Raw genomic sequence first — 17,939 nt, forward strand, 5'->3', positions numbered from 1 at the left:
TTAAGTCTTTAAAAATTTCATAACAGATTTAAATAAAGGGGATATTGATTATGGCGTCAAACTATTATAGCCCAAATATTGGCACCCCAGAATTCTTGCTACGTGTATATCAAAAACTGAAAGTACATGATACTTTACGTGATCAACTCCCTACGTTCAACGACTATTTCCCCCTAGCGAAAACCACCTTAATCTGGCCATGTTAATGGTTAATCTATTGAGTCGTATTGAATAATAATAAAAAAAGTATTAAATAAGGGCATATAAAGGACTGAAAATAAAGTGAAAAAGGATTAACTTCTTACTGTTTATGGAGTAAAATGCATAAAAGAGTTTAAAATAAGTACTTAAAACACTCCACGAGCCTAAATAAAAAAAATGAAACTAATTATAAATAATATAAATTAAAAGTAAAATTATGGACTAAGAATAATTATGGAATTATAAATTACTTGTTTTAGATTTTTCAATTGAAAAAAATTACCTGTGCGGCGAAAGCACTAACAAATGTAAAACTGTGCTCTCTACGCGCGAGCCTCGCTTGAGTAGAAGAGCAGGTGTACTATTCATAAGTTAAGAGTGGCTTATATAACTTAATGTAGTAAGGTATTTGTACACAATCAACATTAGAATTATTAAATAGGTACAGTCCCGATCAAACGTTTTTGGACGTTTTCTCTTGGCAGCCATTTTTATTCTGTTTTAGATAGAGAACCAAGTCTCGTTAGGCTTAATATTTTTGCGCTGAAGCTCGTCATCGTGGCGTGTTTGTCCTATAAAACCATCCGAAAGGGTTGGTTTTAACTTAGGCGGAAAAAAGTATTAATGCAAATAAAGTTTTTTGGCGCCGACGCTCACGGTCGCGGAGTTTTCCGTCCTAGTGAAAGCTACCATAATGGCTAGTTAGCTCTTGTTTTAAACACCGTGCATTTCTTGTTATTAGAACAATTTGCATTCTTTTGTATGACCCGGGTGTTGTTATAAGTAGGGTCAACATGTCGATACCAAAACTGTACAGTAGAAGACCTCCGCCGGCCGGTAAGCGGGTGGTCGATACCAAAACAGTACATGTGTATCATATTTGTAGCACGGTGTACCGAAAACAGAGTGAAAACCACCGGAAGTCCTCATCATAATGCCCTGAGCCAGCGTCCACAGCCCGGATAAGTGACAGAACAGCCATGGCAGTGAGAGAACCCTCCCACTGACGGTCTCACCTTCGACGCTAGCCGCTCAACCCAGCAGAAGGTGCAACAATGGGACGACCAACCCTTCACTTCGCAAACAGCAGTCGGAATATGAGAGAATGCTATAGCAACTCCAGGCGACACCCTACTTACGTAGGTAGAGTGTCATACTCTTCAGAAAGAGCTCATAAAGGGGAACGACGGGCACACAGCGGCCCAAGTAACCCGGCACAGCTGGCACCGGACATCCGGTGTTACCCCAAAAGGCCGTGAAACAGGACCACTGCGCCTCATACGGAGACCCGCTGCCCCACAATAGGCTACCCAGTCTGCCGAGGTGGCCAGTTGGCCTGGACCCTCTCCGTTAGCCTGAGCCAAAGTCCAGTTTCCAACCCAAACCTGACCCAAGTCGGAGGTGGAGATAGGACCATTTGATCCAGGCTAACATATACCAGTGCACCACCGCCCTTATGGGTTACAAGAGCCAGACCCCAACTCCCCGGTTGAGCCCCCTGTTATTGCACACTCCAACCCCTTAAGGGCCACCAAAACAGTACCGCCGAAGTCCACCACATTGTGGTGCACAGCTTCTGATTATCTGTCAGTTAACATTGCCAAGCGGATTATTTATACCGCATTCCACAATAGCTTTGATCGTTTCGTTATTATCATTTATTATGGCTGCATTTCGCAGACGCGTATTACACACACAAGGAGGGTTAGGTAGACCTTATTGTAATATAAAAATTCCCAAAGGGTAAAGTTTCAATGGGCTTTAGATTTCCTATGGTATCCTAAAATGTTTTTGACCTCATAGTTCATATCCCCATGCATTTCTTAGTCGTCTAAACAGTTGGTCTTGTTGATGAGTGATAGAACTTTTGGGGTACAGTGAGAAGTCGTATCTTTTTGCTGGGTGATACACTAGAAATATTGCAAACGAGTTCCACCATGCAGCGTATAGTAACCGGAATAAAGCCTGGTTTTCACTGGACGGAAAATCACCGACAGAAAGTTCGACGTCGGCGATATGGTTTTCAACGTTTCGCTCACTGTCGGCGTTTTAGCATTTTCACTTGGCGTATTTTTAGAGCGAAAATAAAGCGTTTTTTTTTTCTGGCAGCGAGTTCGTCGGTTTTCGTCTGATAGTGGAGATTTAAGCCTAGGCCTAAAAATGGATGATTTATCTGAGCATAATAGTGAACTAATGATTAAAGCTCATGTGAGCATTTTAAATTTAATGTTATTTAAATGAACTATCGTGTTCAAAGAATTATGAGTTATGAAAGATCAGTTTGGGTGAAAGAAACATACAGGAAAAGAAAGCAAGGGTATCAAGAAAAAACACTTGGCCGAGTTCCTGATGCAAGAGGCAGGAAATTAACCACCCCCCTGACGTCACAGTCACCTTTCGATAATGGTTTTTGATTGGTTGAAAAAGAGCGAAATCGCCCAACTAAGCGAAAAAAAATAGAAATGAAAATCGCCACACAAAACCGAAAACCGACGGAATTTCCGTCGACGCCGGGTTTTTTCGTCCAAAAACCGCCAAGTGAAAACCAGGCTTAACGAACCCAACTTTGTCGAATTTTAACGAAGCTATACGTTTGTAAAATGAAACATGGTGTTGATTATTTCTTAATTATTTATTAACACGGTCTTGATAGTTCTCCGTCTGGGTGGGGGACTTCCACTGCACTTGCATTTTTACGTAAATATGCAAAGAAAGTTCTGAAATAAACAAATCCAATGTATATATCTTGTTTTCATTGCGCATTGCGAGCTAGCGATTTCGGAAAATTCTGGCGATTAACTTAATCCAACTCATTTTCGGGTGTACCCATTTTTGTACCTCCAGTACCTCGTTTCGGACCAAATTACCCTATGTTGGAACAGATTACCCTATTTTTAGATTTTGTACCAGATTACCCTATTTTGGACCAGATTACCTTATTGAGAAACGGATCACCTTATTTTGGACCATATTACCCTATTTTGGACCATATTACCCTATTTTGGAAAATATTACACTATTTTGGACCGGATTACCTTATTTTGGACCAGATTACTTTATTTTGGGCAATATTACCTTATTTTGGACAAGATTACCCTATTTTAGACCGGATTACCCTATTTTAGACCGTATTACCTTATTTGGGAACAGATTACCTTAATTTTGGATTTTGGACCAGATTACCTTACTTTGGACCCGATTACCTTACTTTTGACCACATTACCCTATTTTAGACCAAAGTACCCAAATACAGGACTAACTACCTTCCTCTTAATGTTAAATCCCCATTGAGATTCCCTAAAAGACTGGCTGTACCCAAATGAAGTACATTTATTAAGCCTTTACAGTTCACCACTCTACCTTTACAAATTTACCGCCACCACTCTTCTTCTTACAAGGAGAGTACCCGAGGTGTTTATTGACGATTTAGTTCAAAGTCGGCCGTAATGTAGACCTATATGAGATATGAAATTTCCCAAAAGGAGACGTTGCACTACCCATTCGATTTGCCATGGCAACCGAAAATGTTTTTGACCACTTACAACCAAAATAAGTTTTTTTCCTTATTTTACCCAAAATGTTTTACAAATTTACCCTAAAAATGTTTGAATTTACCCAAACTTGATGAAATTTACCTAAATGTGCTCCAAATTACACATTTCGGGATTTTCGAAATTTTTCAAAATTTTCGTAGCTAGGACCCTGTGAAACCGAGAAAATCCCATACTTTTTTAAATGGAGATTTTATTGTTTTAAGTGATCAAAAACATTTTCGGTTGCCATAGCAAATCGAATGGGTAGTGAAACGTCTTCTTTTGGGAAATTTCATATTTCATATAGGTCTACATTACGCCCGACTTTGAACAAAATCAGCAATAAACACCTCGGGTACTATCCTTGTTAGTGCTCGGAATTGTTTATTCATTATCCACAAACTTTTCGATTTATTTAACAAAAGTTGGTAAAAAGAATATAATTTTAACTTATTTAATTATGTTTTTTACGCAACCAAGTATTTATTTGAATGAAAATGGTATTTATTAAAATAATTGTTTGTTTTGTTTAAACATTTTACAATTATTATTCAAATATTGGTTGTTTAAATAAATATTATTTAAATATCGCCGAACTTATTTTATCCATGGATAAAAGTTAATCGAACGCTAACCTCTATAGTTATTCTTTACTGTTTTGGTATCGGCATGTTGACCCTACTGTACTATACCCTGGGCCCAAAGTCCTTTCTCTTGCCCTTTGGCCCGGCGCTCGGGTTCGTAAAACTCTTAACGCGTGTCTCCGTATTCGGCCCCTTTCCCTTTGTAGACTACATTATTACTACTGAACATTTCCCGGGAGACTTTGTTCATCTTCCCTGATACACTCAAATGCCCTAGAGCCCGGCCGTGCAGGTTCATGTCCTATTCCGTCAAAATCGCCGTCATTTGCAGTATAAGACGTTCCAGGTACCGTTTGTCTTTGACCGCGAATGGTTATTGACTACTATGCAAATCCAGGTAATTAATGGCAGTTCCATCCTTTGGCCGGGTGACAATGCGTAGGAGGGTGGTGGCGACAGTGGCGGATACAGAAAAAACTCAACTGCTGCTAAAAGACATCTTGAGCTTTGGGTGAAATAACAAATCATCAAGTCACACGCAAAGCTTAAGCGTCAAGAGGGGGCGCACCCCATATATGTAGCCGCCATTGAGTTATGCCACGCTATCCAATAGCTCCTTACACTTACTATTACCGTTAACCTCTACAAGATTTCGATGACCCCATTAGATTTGGAAAATTTGCTTAGGGATTTTTAGCCAAACAATATCAGCATTATTAGCTCTAAAGGGTCATTCTCAAATTACGTCCCGCAGTAAGGGGTTTCTAAAAGCGTTAACAAATGTTACACGAGCTGAAAAGTTACGTTACATCCGTGCCTAATTAACCCGTGGCAGGGCCCCTAGGCTTCAAGTTTCTTAGGGTTTCTCAACCATGTACATCCTCCACCCTCTTGTGATGCATGGGCCCCTGTTTGGCCCTTGGTCTTCAGCCTAGTCAGCCTTATGGATAATGTGGAACTGGTCGTAATTCTATACCGGAACCCAATTTATCAATTATTTATTTATTTTAAGGTATGATTTCTTTTCTAGAAGTGTTACAATAAATAAATTCGCTTTCTTTTTAAAAAAAATTTAAAGCAACTGTCGGCTCTCTCATTGCCACCTGTATTATGATAAGGCCCTTGTCATAAGAGATGGCAGTGAATCTAACAGATTCTTCGAAAAATTACCTTAGTAGTGGTGCCATCTATTTATGGCCTGGAAAGCTAAAATTCAAAATAGCAAAACAATAGACAAATTAAGCCACCGCCCTCTACACTTTTTCTGGACATTTTCTGGTGCTAGCTTAACCTCTCTAATAACGTCGTCAGTGAACCATTTATAATTATTATAATTAGACAACTTTTACGAGGGAAGGCAAGGAAGAGCTACCTAAAATTAGAAATTAATTAATATTTTAAACGTTTCTATGACAGTTAAAAAAGCTGTTCCGAAAATTACGCGTTCAATTACTTAACATTCATAAAGATTAGTACCAATATTGTGATTTCTAAAAATGAACATGAAAAATTAGATTACTAGTCACTGGCACGAAACTATTTACAATAAAAAAGAGATTTTGTTTAACCATAATAAGAAATCCTACTTATACACTCTTTTTTTGGGAATTTTGTTGGGCGCGTTCATGTTGAGTTTACCCCCCTTAACCCCCATTCTCCATATCCTGGGACCAAAGACCGGAGCCTAGACCCCCCACCGGTGGTTCCAGGTAATGGCCGACTAGCGGGTGGCCAAAAAGAGTGGTCGTAAAGAGTGCGAAAAGAGTGTATAGTTTCGGAGTCTTTATTGCGCCGTCATCAGCGGTATAAGCCATTTATAAAATTCACAGATCTATATGTAACCTACGTAGTTAGTTTTTTAGATTAATTAAATTATTAACAGTGTTTTAAAAAGAAATAATTTATTCCAGTTATTTATGTAGTCTACTTCGGGTCCAAGGTCTCGATTTTTTAATAAAACATGCTTCAATTATATAGGGTGTATTCTCGTGACGTCATCATCGCTGTAGTGGAAGGCTAGTGTCATCCGCCTTTCGCCCATGACTATTTACCTTAGTGCAATGGCCGCCATCTTCTCGTGAAAACCACCTATTTACAAGGAGAGCATCCATGGTAGTTATCACCGATTTTGTTGAAACTCGGGGGGTTAGGTAGACCTGGTCTGTAGGTCTGTGGGTAGACCTTATAGTAGTATGAAAACTCCCAACCAAAAATGTTTTTGACCTTTCAAAATAAAAAATCTCCACCTGTGAATGTTCTAAAAAATTAAAATTTTCGAAACTACCCAAAATTATAAATTAAACCTATTTTGGGTAAAATTTCTGAAATAAGGGTAAATTTTTAAAAAGATTGGGTACGTTTTGGTTAAATTTCGATAAATTACATTAATAAAATAATATTGAGATAATTTTAAGTTAAATTTGGTAAAGGTAAATAAAATTGTGTGAAATCGACTAAAATTATTAAAAATTCAAAATTGGGTAAAAATATAAAAATTAAGTAAAGTGACAAAAATTGAGTAACTAGTAAAATTCGTTAAAAATTAGGTAAATATGACTAAACTTCGATCGAATTGGATAAGCCGCAGAAAATTTAGAACACCTTATAAAGTTGGACGAAAATTGGGTAAACGCAATAATTTTCGTTAAAAATTAGGTTTTGCAATTTCGCTATAACATAAAAAGTACTTTTAAGTGCACCATCGCGCTCAAACCAACTAATAAAGTAGTAACCCTTTTTAAGTCTTTTAAAGAGCCCGTGTTTTAATATTATTTAGGTCGATCATTGATTTAATTTTTCAAGTTCGCGTTATTGAACGTCGAGTTATTCTGAGAATTTATTTCAACGCTCCAGTTTAAACGGCATATTAACAATTCATCCCGTCAATAGCTTTCAGCATTATGAAGTTGAACGTACACCTGAGCGTCTAAGGATAATATACTATTTCATTATTATTGTCCATTGTAATGTTTTCAACAGCTTCATTAATGAAAGGTGATATATAACTCGATTGTCATGACACTTTATTGTAAGTTCGTTTGTTAGGCTATCATTAATTATATAGGAAGTCCGTGGCTTATAAGTAGAGGGCAGAATATCATACGTGTCCAGTTGCGGTTGAAAGCGGTGTATATTTATCAGGAACCAAATAGGCCATTTTTACGCGGATAGCCGTTTGCTACGTTATTCCCTGGACGTCTTTTATCTTGAGTAGTAAATATTTATACATTTACAATAACTTCATTTGATTACAATTTTTTAGAATTTTTTTTAAGACATCTGTAGTAAAAGTGTAATATACATTAGCAAATTATATGATATAGTTTTTTAAGTGAAAAGGAACCACGGCTATGAACTGCATTGCAAAGGATGATAAAATTAGCGAATAAATAGATTAGTCCATTATGAAAAGGGATAAAAAAAAGCTAAACCCTAAATTCGCTAATTTTATCATAAATTTGAAATCAATTTGCGAGACTATTTTTAAAAATACCTTTTTTTTGACAGAAAATGATGATAAAAGTTATTTTTGGTCTGTTATTCGTTCAGTTTTTGTTTCTGAATACCCAGGGAAACGAGATCAAATTGGAAGATGGTAAGACAGCGTGTTTTGTCAAAGTCTTGCCACTACTATGAATTATCTCACTCTTATATAAACATCAGTGTGTGTGGACATATTTCAATAAATATATCCTTGAATCGAAAGACAATTCAGTGGCTCACCCGTGACATTCCAAAACCACGCGAGTCACATTTTTTTAATGAAAACTGATTTACAGCAAATGTTGTTCACGTTATTTTCTAATAGCGTCAACTCAGACATGGTCGCCCACAGGGGGGGGGGGGGGGCAAACGGTGTTATAAATGTACTAATAAAGGTATGAAGTTCCTTCCCCCTTTTAACTAGATATGAAGAAAACTTGGAACTCAAAATAAAGAGACTTGTTTTTAAGATGCTGAAGTAATTGAGTGAGCTCGAAAAGCGAGCGACCCTCATTTGGAAGTTTTTGACCTCAAATCCGCGTGCCACGACGACTGACGTAGGTCAATGCTAATCAGTAACCTCGCACGACCTTATAGTTGCGTCGGTTACTTAACTACATCTTAGGTTTATTTTTCACCGGGATATTTAGTAACTTGCTGGGTTAAGAATATTTTCAAGTTACTGAAAGCCCAATATTTCACGTAAAAACTTGTCTAATTCAGCATAAAACCACTTAAAGACTTGAAACACCAATGTTTTGTATATAAAAATAAATGAGATCATGTCAAGTTAATTTAAAAAAAATAGAGTGAGCCCGAAACGACCCACTCTGATCACGGACAGAAATTAAGAAAACGCGACGTGATAAATACGGGCTTTTTAAATGTTCACACAAATCTTTTTTCTTTTGATTTTCCAGAATGTCCAAAAGGAATTAAGCAATGTCAACACTTAAATTGCCCAGAAAATATGGAAATTGGATGCAGAAAAATTACTAATTGTTTTCTTCGTAAAATGAATAAAGCTTGCGCAGAGCGTTGCTTGTGCAAGTATACGGACGATTTCGTAATAAGCTGCGTCGAGCGTGTAGAAGATTGCCCTAAAGAGTGTGGTCATGTCTATCAGGTACTTGACAATGAAGGAAATTGGTATAATTCCTTCCGTGATCTTTGTTAAATTGGGATGTAATCAATTTAAATATGACACCTCAATAAATTAAATGATGTACAGATTTTCTTACCATCTATACTTCCTCCTATCACAAACTTTAATCAGATCCGGGAACTTTTTCTATTTCAGTTTCTATAGCTAAAGAAGGTACTATTCGACCCGGAATTTCTGATATTGCATAAATATCCACGATCCATTATCTTCGCCAGTGAAAAATTTCGATAGTAGTTGGAGAAGACAAATTGTTTTGGTCGGAATCGAAATTTGTCAGTGCGGCTTTCTATGTTCGTCCACTTTTGGAGATTAATAATTATAATCAGCTAGGCTAATACCCAAGGTACCACCTTAGGCCTAAGTCATCGAGCCTTTAATTCAGATGGCCGGTTTGCAATGCGTAGGAGGGTGGTGGAAAGCCCTGCAAGCAACGCGAGCCAAAAGCGCCCTACACTAAGGTCGCTTTGGCGAAATACGTTTCGATATCATACGATTTTATAAAAATTAAAAAATTATAAATAATGTTTATGGTTTCGTAAATTTGTTACAAATAACGCTTCATCTATTTAACAGAAACGTGGTAAGACCTATGTCAATTATACTTTGGAGTTAACATAAAAGAAACGCCACTTTTTCGAGTTGCGGTCACATGTGTACGTTACAACGTTTTATTGAAGCTGCGCCATCGAAAACCCCTTGGCGGGAAACTCATTTTGGGATAAAAAATCATAACGTTCTCTCCGCACTGGTTTAAGGGGTTTTACCCTTCCATAAAAACTTTTTGAGGTTAACGGTAATAGTTAGTGTATCGATCTGTTGGCTCGCGTGGCATGAAGGGCTTGCCACCACCCTCCTACGCATTGTAACCCGGCCACCTGAATTAATGGCTTTAGAAAAGTAGCTTGATGACTTGGGCCTAAGGTGGTGCCAAGGGTATTACCCTAGCTGATTATTTAAAAGAAGTTTACGGAAGTAATTTTTTTAATGAGACCGGAATTTTTTAAACGTTTTACATCCAAAATAATTTTTCTCAATATATTTTGTGCATATGAAAATTAGTTGTGCCTATTAATTAATGTTTGTGCACGTGCGATACCCAGAACACATGTAATATTTAAGAAACTTAAAAAGTGAACGAAAGTAAATTTTCATGGTTTGACTAGGGATTTTGATCTGTAAAATAAGTCTCTCTCGACACAAAAATTTGGTTTCGTGAAAACAATGTCTCATGTCACGCTCCATGATCGGTGAGTCTTCGGAAGTTGGCTAGTCTCACCATGGACGAATTTCTGAAGGACACTACTCGGGCTGACTTCTACCACGCTATCCCCAAAGTTTGACTTCTGTATCAAGGCCGATTTAACTCACTGGGGGGAAGACACGAGTTCGGGGGATAAAACGAACTTTTCAGGTTCAAGAGCAATGATCACTCTCGAAACACTGTTGCCCTCTTTTGGCGAGTTTCGGAACTATTCTAAATAAAATACTGTTTTATTAATACTTTTATTTTATGTTTTTAATTAAAGTATGAAGTGTTTTTTTAATTACTTACCGCTTGTTAAATCGCCAATAGACAGTGGTGTACTCGGGCCAGGGCGTCACCCGGTGCTTTTTTCTAAGGCAGGGCTCCACCCCGCCTTGGTTTTTCCATTTTTTCCCGGGCGCGCCCTGACTCTTCTTTCAACTTGACAGTTCGCGCCTTGTTATATCTCTGGGGATAGCTATTTGATTTTTTTTCAATTTACACTAAAGCTAAGTCCTATATTTTTATTTTTGTTAACTATTTAAATATTAGTTTCCGATCGCGTCTAAGTGCTGAATTATCAAAATTTTCTATCTTACAAGAAAAACACTGTTTACGATTAAGAATAATATCATTTATTGCTTTGAACTTCCAATTTGACCATAAGGGTCTATCCAAGAGAAAGGTTTTTTCAATTCTGCCCTTCTTCGCTCTCCGGGGTATCGAAGAAAACTCCGCATCACAATGAAAAGGAGAGGGGCCGATGACCAATATCCGTTGCAAGGGTGACCACTATAGGAGTTGAAATTTTGTTGACGTACTTGGGCTTTTCTGGGTTTTATCCAGAGAGCGTGGAAGATTTACAAATACAATACAATAAAATAAAATAATACAAGGATTTTGGAAAAATTTGGACTACATTTTAAGGCTTACGATTGTTTAAAATGATTAAGTATTTCATATTTAGATTTATATATTTTTAATTAATGAGTGCGATTTAATATTTCACACGCCTTGCTTCTATTTCGTAAATCATTTTTTTCGAATAAAGGGTAAGTGAATTTACTGTAAATTTTGCCCGCAGGAAAATACCATAACAATTTCAAATCGTTACCTAGGTACGGAAACTGGCGGCCCAACCTTCCAGTGGAGACTGGAGTCCAAAGGTGTTGGCGAGCATACATCGGTGGCTCCGGCCTCCAGTCTCAGTCTCCGAGACCAAAAGTGTTGCCGCCCTATGATTTCGCCTCTCACTATTTTGCTTCCAACTCGAATTACGCATGATCAGAGAGCAAAGGTCCCGGTTTCAAGCGAATAACCTAGGCATCGCTATACTTCTCTCCAGGAGGATTCAATCGAGAGATAACTATGGGAGGTTGTCTCTGTTCCAGCAACGTGCGTTTTAGTAATCGTAAATACTGGTTGCATTTGAAATGTTTATGCTAATTTTAGGTGAAATCGGAGACATATTTACAGTCATGGGCAAAATCGCTTGTGATTTTTAGAGACTCACTCTCACTCAAAAGTGAGAGTTCAACCAAATGAAAATCTTCACTCTTTCCCACCCTCGCTTTTTGTCACTCACTGAGTTCACTTTTGGCCAAAGAGTGACATTAGTCAAGGTCACTGCTTTCACACTTGTTCTTGGCGGGAAATTTCAATTCGGTCCAAAAATATTTATACTTTAAAAGGGAAAAATATTCTGGTCTTTACTTTCCTTGGTGATCAATGGCGTAATAAAAGATGTGGGGGTTAACACGTGTTAACTACCCCCACCCGAAATGATTATTCTATTGGCCAACTAATTTTGGCGTACAGGAACCACTTTCCACACTCGCTTCAAAATGTCTTGACAATTAGGATATGAGATATATAAATACTCCAAGTAGAATTTAAATTGACAAATACTCTGCAATGACGACCTTATCATTGGGCTGTTTTAAATTTTAAGTTCCATTACCGCTAATAGGTGGTACCACGCCCTCCATTAAAGTCATTAAATTTAAATTCAGTTTTCCGATCATCTTCGAATAAGAGTGAAAGAGGACCTTGACTAGCCGTTGCCTACGTTATTATCAAGGCTCTGAAATCGTAAAATAAGCGGTCTTCTCTAAATTTCGAAAATTATATAAATAAGTTATGGTGTTTAAAAATCTGGCTGTACTAAAATTAGGAAATATTTTTAAGAGAAAATATACAGCTGAAACAAACTTAATTACACAAATTTAGTAAATTGACAGCTATTTTAGTGTACTTTTAATTTTTTATATTAAATCAATTTAAAACCAAAAATTTAAGCATTACGATCCTGGAGGAGGAAAGGAGCCGCAGAACCGCCTCTGGGCCTTAAAGGCCAGCCCCATTTTCATGCTCGCTGGTGGCTGGTCAAAATCGTCCACATACGCTTCAGCTACGCAGTTTTTCACTTTCCGCGTCGATCTGTTTCAAAGAGATATTTTAGGTTTATTTGCACGCTTGCGAGTGGACGATTTTTATCCGCTACTGGCGAGCGTGAGAATGGGGCTTAAGATCTCGATGGCGCTTCTTAGTGATTATTTTTAAGGAAATCCAAATTAAATTTAAGGGGTTTTCCATGCAGATATATAAAAACATATCCATTTTTTTGCCCTCTCTTACAGAGCGTATAGGTATTTCGCTTGCAGGCGATATATTCGATGGGTTTTGCCAAGAGTTAAGCCCATAACAAGTTGCGTGCTGAATCGAATTAGAAGGGAATTTCCGTCCGACGAATGCTGTGGTTTTATTAGTTAAATCCAAGATTTGTAGAATTAAATTTACAATTTTAACCAAGGAAAGTAAAGACCAGACTATTTTTCCCTTTTAAAGTATAAATATTTTTGGACCGAATTGAAATTTCCCGCCAAGAACAAGTGTAAAAGCAGTGACCTTGACTAATGTCACTCTTTGGCCAAAAGTGAACTCGGTGAGTGACAAAAAGCGAGAGTGGGAAAGAGTGAAGATTTTCATTTGGTTGAACTCTCACTTTTGAGTGAGAGTGAATCTCGAAAAATAACAAGCGATTTTGCCCATGACTGTAAATATGTCTCCGATTTCACCTAAAATTAGTATAAGCATTTCAAATGAAACCAGTATTTACGATTGCTAAACGCACGTTGCTGGAAAAGAGACAACCTCCTATAGTTATCTCTCGATTGAATCCTCCTAGAGAGAAGTATAGCGATGCCTAGGTTATTCGCTTGAAACCGGGACCTTCGCTTTCTGATCATGCGTAATTCGAGTTGGAAGCAAAATAGTGAGAGGCGAAATCATAGGTCGCCAACACTTTTGGTCTCGGAGACTGAGACTGGGGGCCGGAGCCACCGATGTATGGTCGGCAACACTTTTGGACTCCAGTCTCCACTGGATAGATGGGCCGCCAATTTCCGTATCTCGGTAACGATTGGAAATTGTTATGGTATTTTCCTGCGGGCAAAATTTGTAGTAAACTCACACACCCTTTATTCTAGAAAAATGATTTACGAAATAGCAGCAAGTCGTGTGAAATATTAAATCGCACTCATTAATTAAAAACATAAATTAAAGCTTAAAATTTAAATATAAAAACTAAATCATTTTAAACAATTGTAAACCTTAAAATGTTGTCCAAATCTTTCCAACATTTTTTAAAATCCTTGTATATTTCCAATGTATTATTGTATTTTATTTTATTTTATTTTATTTTATTTTATTGTATTTGTAAATCTTCCACGCTCTCTGGATAAAACCCAGAAAAGCCCAAAGGATATTGGTCATCGGCGGCCCCTCTCCTTTTCATTGTGACGCGGAGTTTTCTTCGATACCCCGGAGACCGAGGAAGGGCAGAACTGCATAAACCTTTCTCTTGGATAGACCCTAATGGTCAAATTGGAAGTTCAAAGCAATAAATGATTTTATTCTTAATCGTAAACAGTGTTTTTCTTGTAAGATAGAAAATTTTGATAATTCAGCACTTAGACGCGATCGGAAACTAATATTTAAATAGTTAATAAAAATAAAAATATAGGACTTAGCTTTAGTGTAAATTTAAAAAAATCAAATAGCTATCCCCAGAGATATAACAAGGCGCGAACTGTCAAGTTGAAAGAAGAGTCAGGGCGCGCCCGGGAAAAAAATGGAAAAACCAAGGCGGGTTGGAGCCCTGCCTTAGAAAAAAGCACCGGGTGACGCCCTGACCCGCCCTGGCCCGAGTACACCACTGTCTATTGGCGATTTAACAAGCGGTAAGTAATTAAAAAAACACTTCATACTTTAATTAAAAACGTAAAATAAAAGTGTTAATAAAACAGTATTTTATTTAGAATAGTTCCGAAACTCGCCAAAAGAGGGCAACAGTGTTTCGAGAGTGATCCCTTCTCTTGAGCCTGAAAAGTTCGTTTTTACCCCCCGAACACGTGTCTTCCCCCCAGTGAGTTAAATCGGCCTTGATACAGAAGTCAAACTTTGGGGATAGCGTGGTAGAAGTCAGCCCGAGTAGTGTCCTTCAGAAATTCGTCCATGGTGAGACTAGCCAACTTTCGAAGACTCACCGATCATGGAGCGTGACATGAAACACCAAATTTTTGTGTCGAGAGAGACTAATTTTACAGATCAAAATCCCTAGTCAAACCATGAAAATTTACTTTCGTTCACTTTTTAAGTTTCTTAAATATTACATGTGTTCTGGGTATCGCACGTGCACAAACATTAATTAATAGGGACAACTAATTTTCATATGCACAAAATATATTGAATGTAAAACGTTTAAAAAATTCCGGTCTCATTAAAAAAATTACTTCCGTAAACTTCTTTTAAATAATCAGCTAGGGTAATACCCTTGGCACCACCTTAGGCCCAAGTCATCAAGCTACTTTTCTAAAGCCATTAATTCAGGTGGCCGGGTTACAATGCGTAGGAGGGTGGTGGCAAGCCCTTCATGCCACGCGAGCCAACAGATCGATACACTAACTATTACCGTTAACCTCAAAAAGTTTTTATGGAAGGGTAAAACCCCTTAAACCAGTGCGGAGAGAACGTTATGATTTTTTATCCCAAAATGAGTTTCCCGCAAAGGAGTTTTCGATGGCGCAGCTTCAATAAAACGTTGTAACGTACACATGTTACCGCAACTCGAAAAAGTGGCGTTTCTTTTATGTTGACTCCAAAGTATAAGTGACATGTGTCTAACCAAGTTTCTGTTAAATAGATGAAACATTATTTGTAACAAATTTACGAAACCATAAACATTATTTATAATTTTTTAATTTTCATAAAATCGTATGATATCGAAACGTATTTCGCCAAAGCGACCTTAGTGTAGGGCGCTTTTGGCTCGCGTTGCTTGCAGGGCTTTCCACCACCCTCCTACGCATTGCAAACCGGCCATCTGAATTAAAGGCTCGATGACTTAGGCCTAAGGTGGTGCCTTGGGTATTAGCCTAGCTGATTATAATTATTAATCTCAAAAAGTGGACGAACATAGAAAGCCGCACTGACAAATTTCGATTCCGACCAAAACAATTTGTCTTCTCCAACTACTATCTTAAATAATGAGTCGGTTTTTAAACCGAGAAATATTTTAATTATATGCAATATCAGAAATTCCGGGTCGAATAGTACCTTCTTTAGCTATAGAAACTGAAATAGAAAAAGTTCCCGGATCTGATTAAAGTTTGTGATAGGAGTAAGAAAAACTGTACATCATTTAATTTATTGAAGTGTCATATTTAAATTCATAACACCCTCATTTATTGCTATGATAACAATGATTAAATGAGGCATTATAGCTAGGCATTTGCTTTACACGCAAATGATAGAAAGGAAGACACTCTTGTGGGCATTTTTTTATACGAACAAGGCAGCGTATTACGAAATCGCCATTATAATTGCACAAGCAACGCTTTGAGCAAGCATGATTAATTTTACGACGAAAACAATCCAGAAATTTTCTGCATCCAATTTCCATATTTTCTGGGCAATTTAAGTGTTGACATTGCTTAATTCCTTTGGGACATTCTGTAAAATCAAAAGAAAAAAGATTTGTGTGAACATTTAAAAAGCCCGTATTTATCACGTCGCGTTTTCTGAATTTCTGTCCGTGATCAGAGTGGGTCGTTTCGGGCTCACTCTATTTTTTTTACAATTATCTTGACATGATCTCATTTATTTTTATATACAAAACATTGGTGTTTTAAGTCTTTAAGTGGTTTTATGCTGAATTAGACAAGTTTTTACGTGAAATATTGCGCCGTCAGTAACTTTAATATATTCTTAACCCAGAAAGTTACTAAATATCCCGGTCAAAAATAAACCTAAGATGTAGTTAAATACGTGATGCAACTATAAGGCCGTGCGAGGTTACTGATTAGCATTGACCTACGAGTGTCGTCGTGGCACGCGGATTTGAGGTCATAATCTTCCAAATGAGGGTCGGTCGCTTTTCGAGCTCAGTCAATTATTTCAGCGTCTTAAAAACAAGTCTCTTTATTTGGAGTTCAAAGTTTTCTTCAAACCTAGTTAAAAGGGGGAAGGAACTTCATACCTTTATTAGTACATTTATAACACCGTTTGCCCCCCCCCCCCCTGTGGGCGACCATGTTTGAGTTGACGCTATTAGAAAATAACGTGAACAACATTTGCTGTAAATCAGTTTTCATAAAAAATGTGGCGTTTTGAATATCACGGGTGAGCCACTGAATTGTCTTTCGATAAATTTATTAAAACATGTCCAATACTGATGTTTATATAAGAGTGAGATAATTCATAGTAGTGGTACGACTTTGACAAAACACGCTGTCTTACCATCTTCCAATTTGATCTCGTTTCCCTGGGTATTCAGAAACAAAAACTGGACGAATAAAAGACCAAAAAACACTTTTAACATCATTTTCTGCCTAAAGAAAAAAGGTATTTTTAAAATTGTCTCGCAAATTAATTTAAAAATTATGATAAAATTAGCGAATTTAGGGTTTAGCTTTTTTATCCCTTTTCATAATGGACTAATCTATTTATTCGCTAATTTTATCATCCTTTGCAATGCAGTTCATAGCCGTGGTTCCTTTTAACTTAAAAAAACTATATCATATAATTTGCTAATGTAAATTACACTTTTACTATTAATAATATCAATAAATTGTAATCAAATGAAGTTATTTGAAATGTTTTCATATTTACAACTTAAAATAAAAGACGTCCAGGGAATAACGCAGCAAATGCTATCCGCGTAAAAATGACCTATTTGGTTCTTGATAAATATACACCGCTTTCAACCGCAACTGGACACGTATGATATTCTGCCCTCTACTTCCTATATAATTAATGGTAGCCTAACAAACGAACTTACAATAAAGTGTCATGACAATCGAGTTATATATCACCTTTCATTAATGAAGCTGTTGAAAACATTACAATGGACAATAATAATGAAATAGTATATTATCCTTAGACGCTCAGGTGTACGTTAAACTTAATGATTCTGAAAGCTATTGACGGGATGAATTGTTAATACGCCGTTTAAACAGGAGCATTGAAATAAATTCTCGGAAAATCTCGATGTTCAATAACGCGAACTTGAAAAATTAAATTAACGATCGACCTAAATAATATTATTTATTAGTTGGTTTGAGCGCGATAGTGCACTTAAAAGCACTTTTTATGTTATAGCGAAATTGCAAACGATGCAGACCACGTGCAAGGAATTTTATTTCATTACCCAATTTTTAACGAAAATTATT

At 37.1% G+C, this 17,939-nt stretch overlaps 1 long non-coding RNA gene across 1 annotated transcript; it reads right to left on the reverse strand.

Moving 5' to 3' along the window:
- Positions 1-15,909: 15,909 nt before the first annotated feature.
- On the reverse strand, positions 15,910-17,497 carry LOC149966747 (uncharacterized). Its single transcript, XR_016480420.1, has 3 exons — positions 17,380-17,497; positions 17,008-17,099; positions 15,910-16,221 (listed from the first exon to the last, which is right to left on the reverse strand). It is a non-coding gene; the product is annotated as an uncharacterized LOC149966747 (long non-coding RNA).
- Between the last annotated feature and the right edge of the window lie 442 nt (positions 17,498-17,939).

This window comes from Leiobunum rupestre, chromosome 1 (assembly GCF_980474605.1).
Source record: "Leiobunum rupestre chromosome 1, qqLeiRupe1.1.hap1, whole genome shotgun sequence".
Taxonomy (NCBI): Eukaryota; Metazoa; Arthropoda; class Arachnida; order Opiliones; family Sclerosomatidae; genus Leiobunum; species Leiobunum rupestre.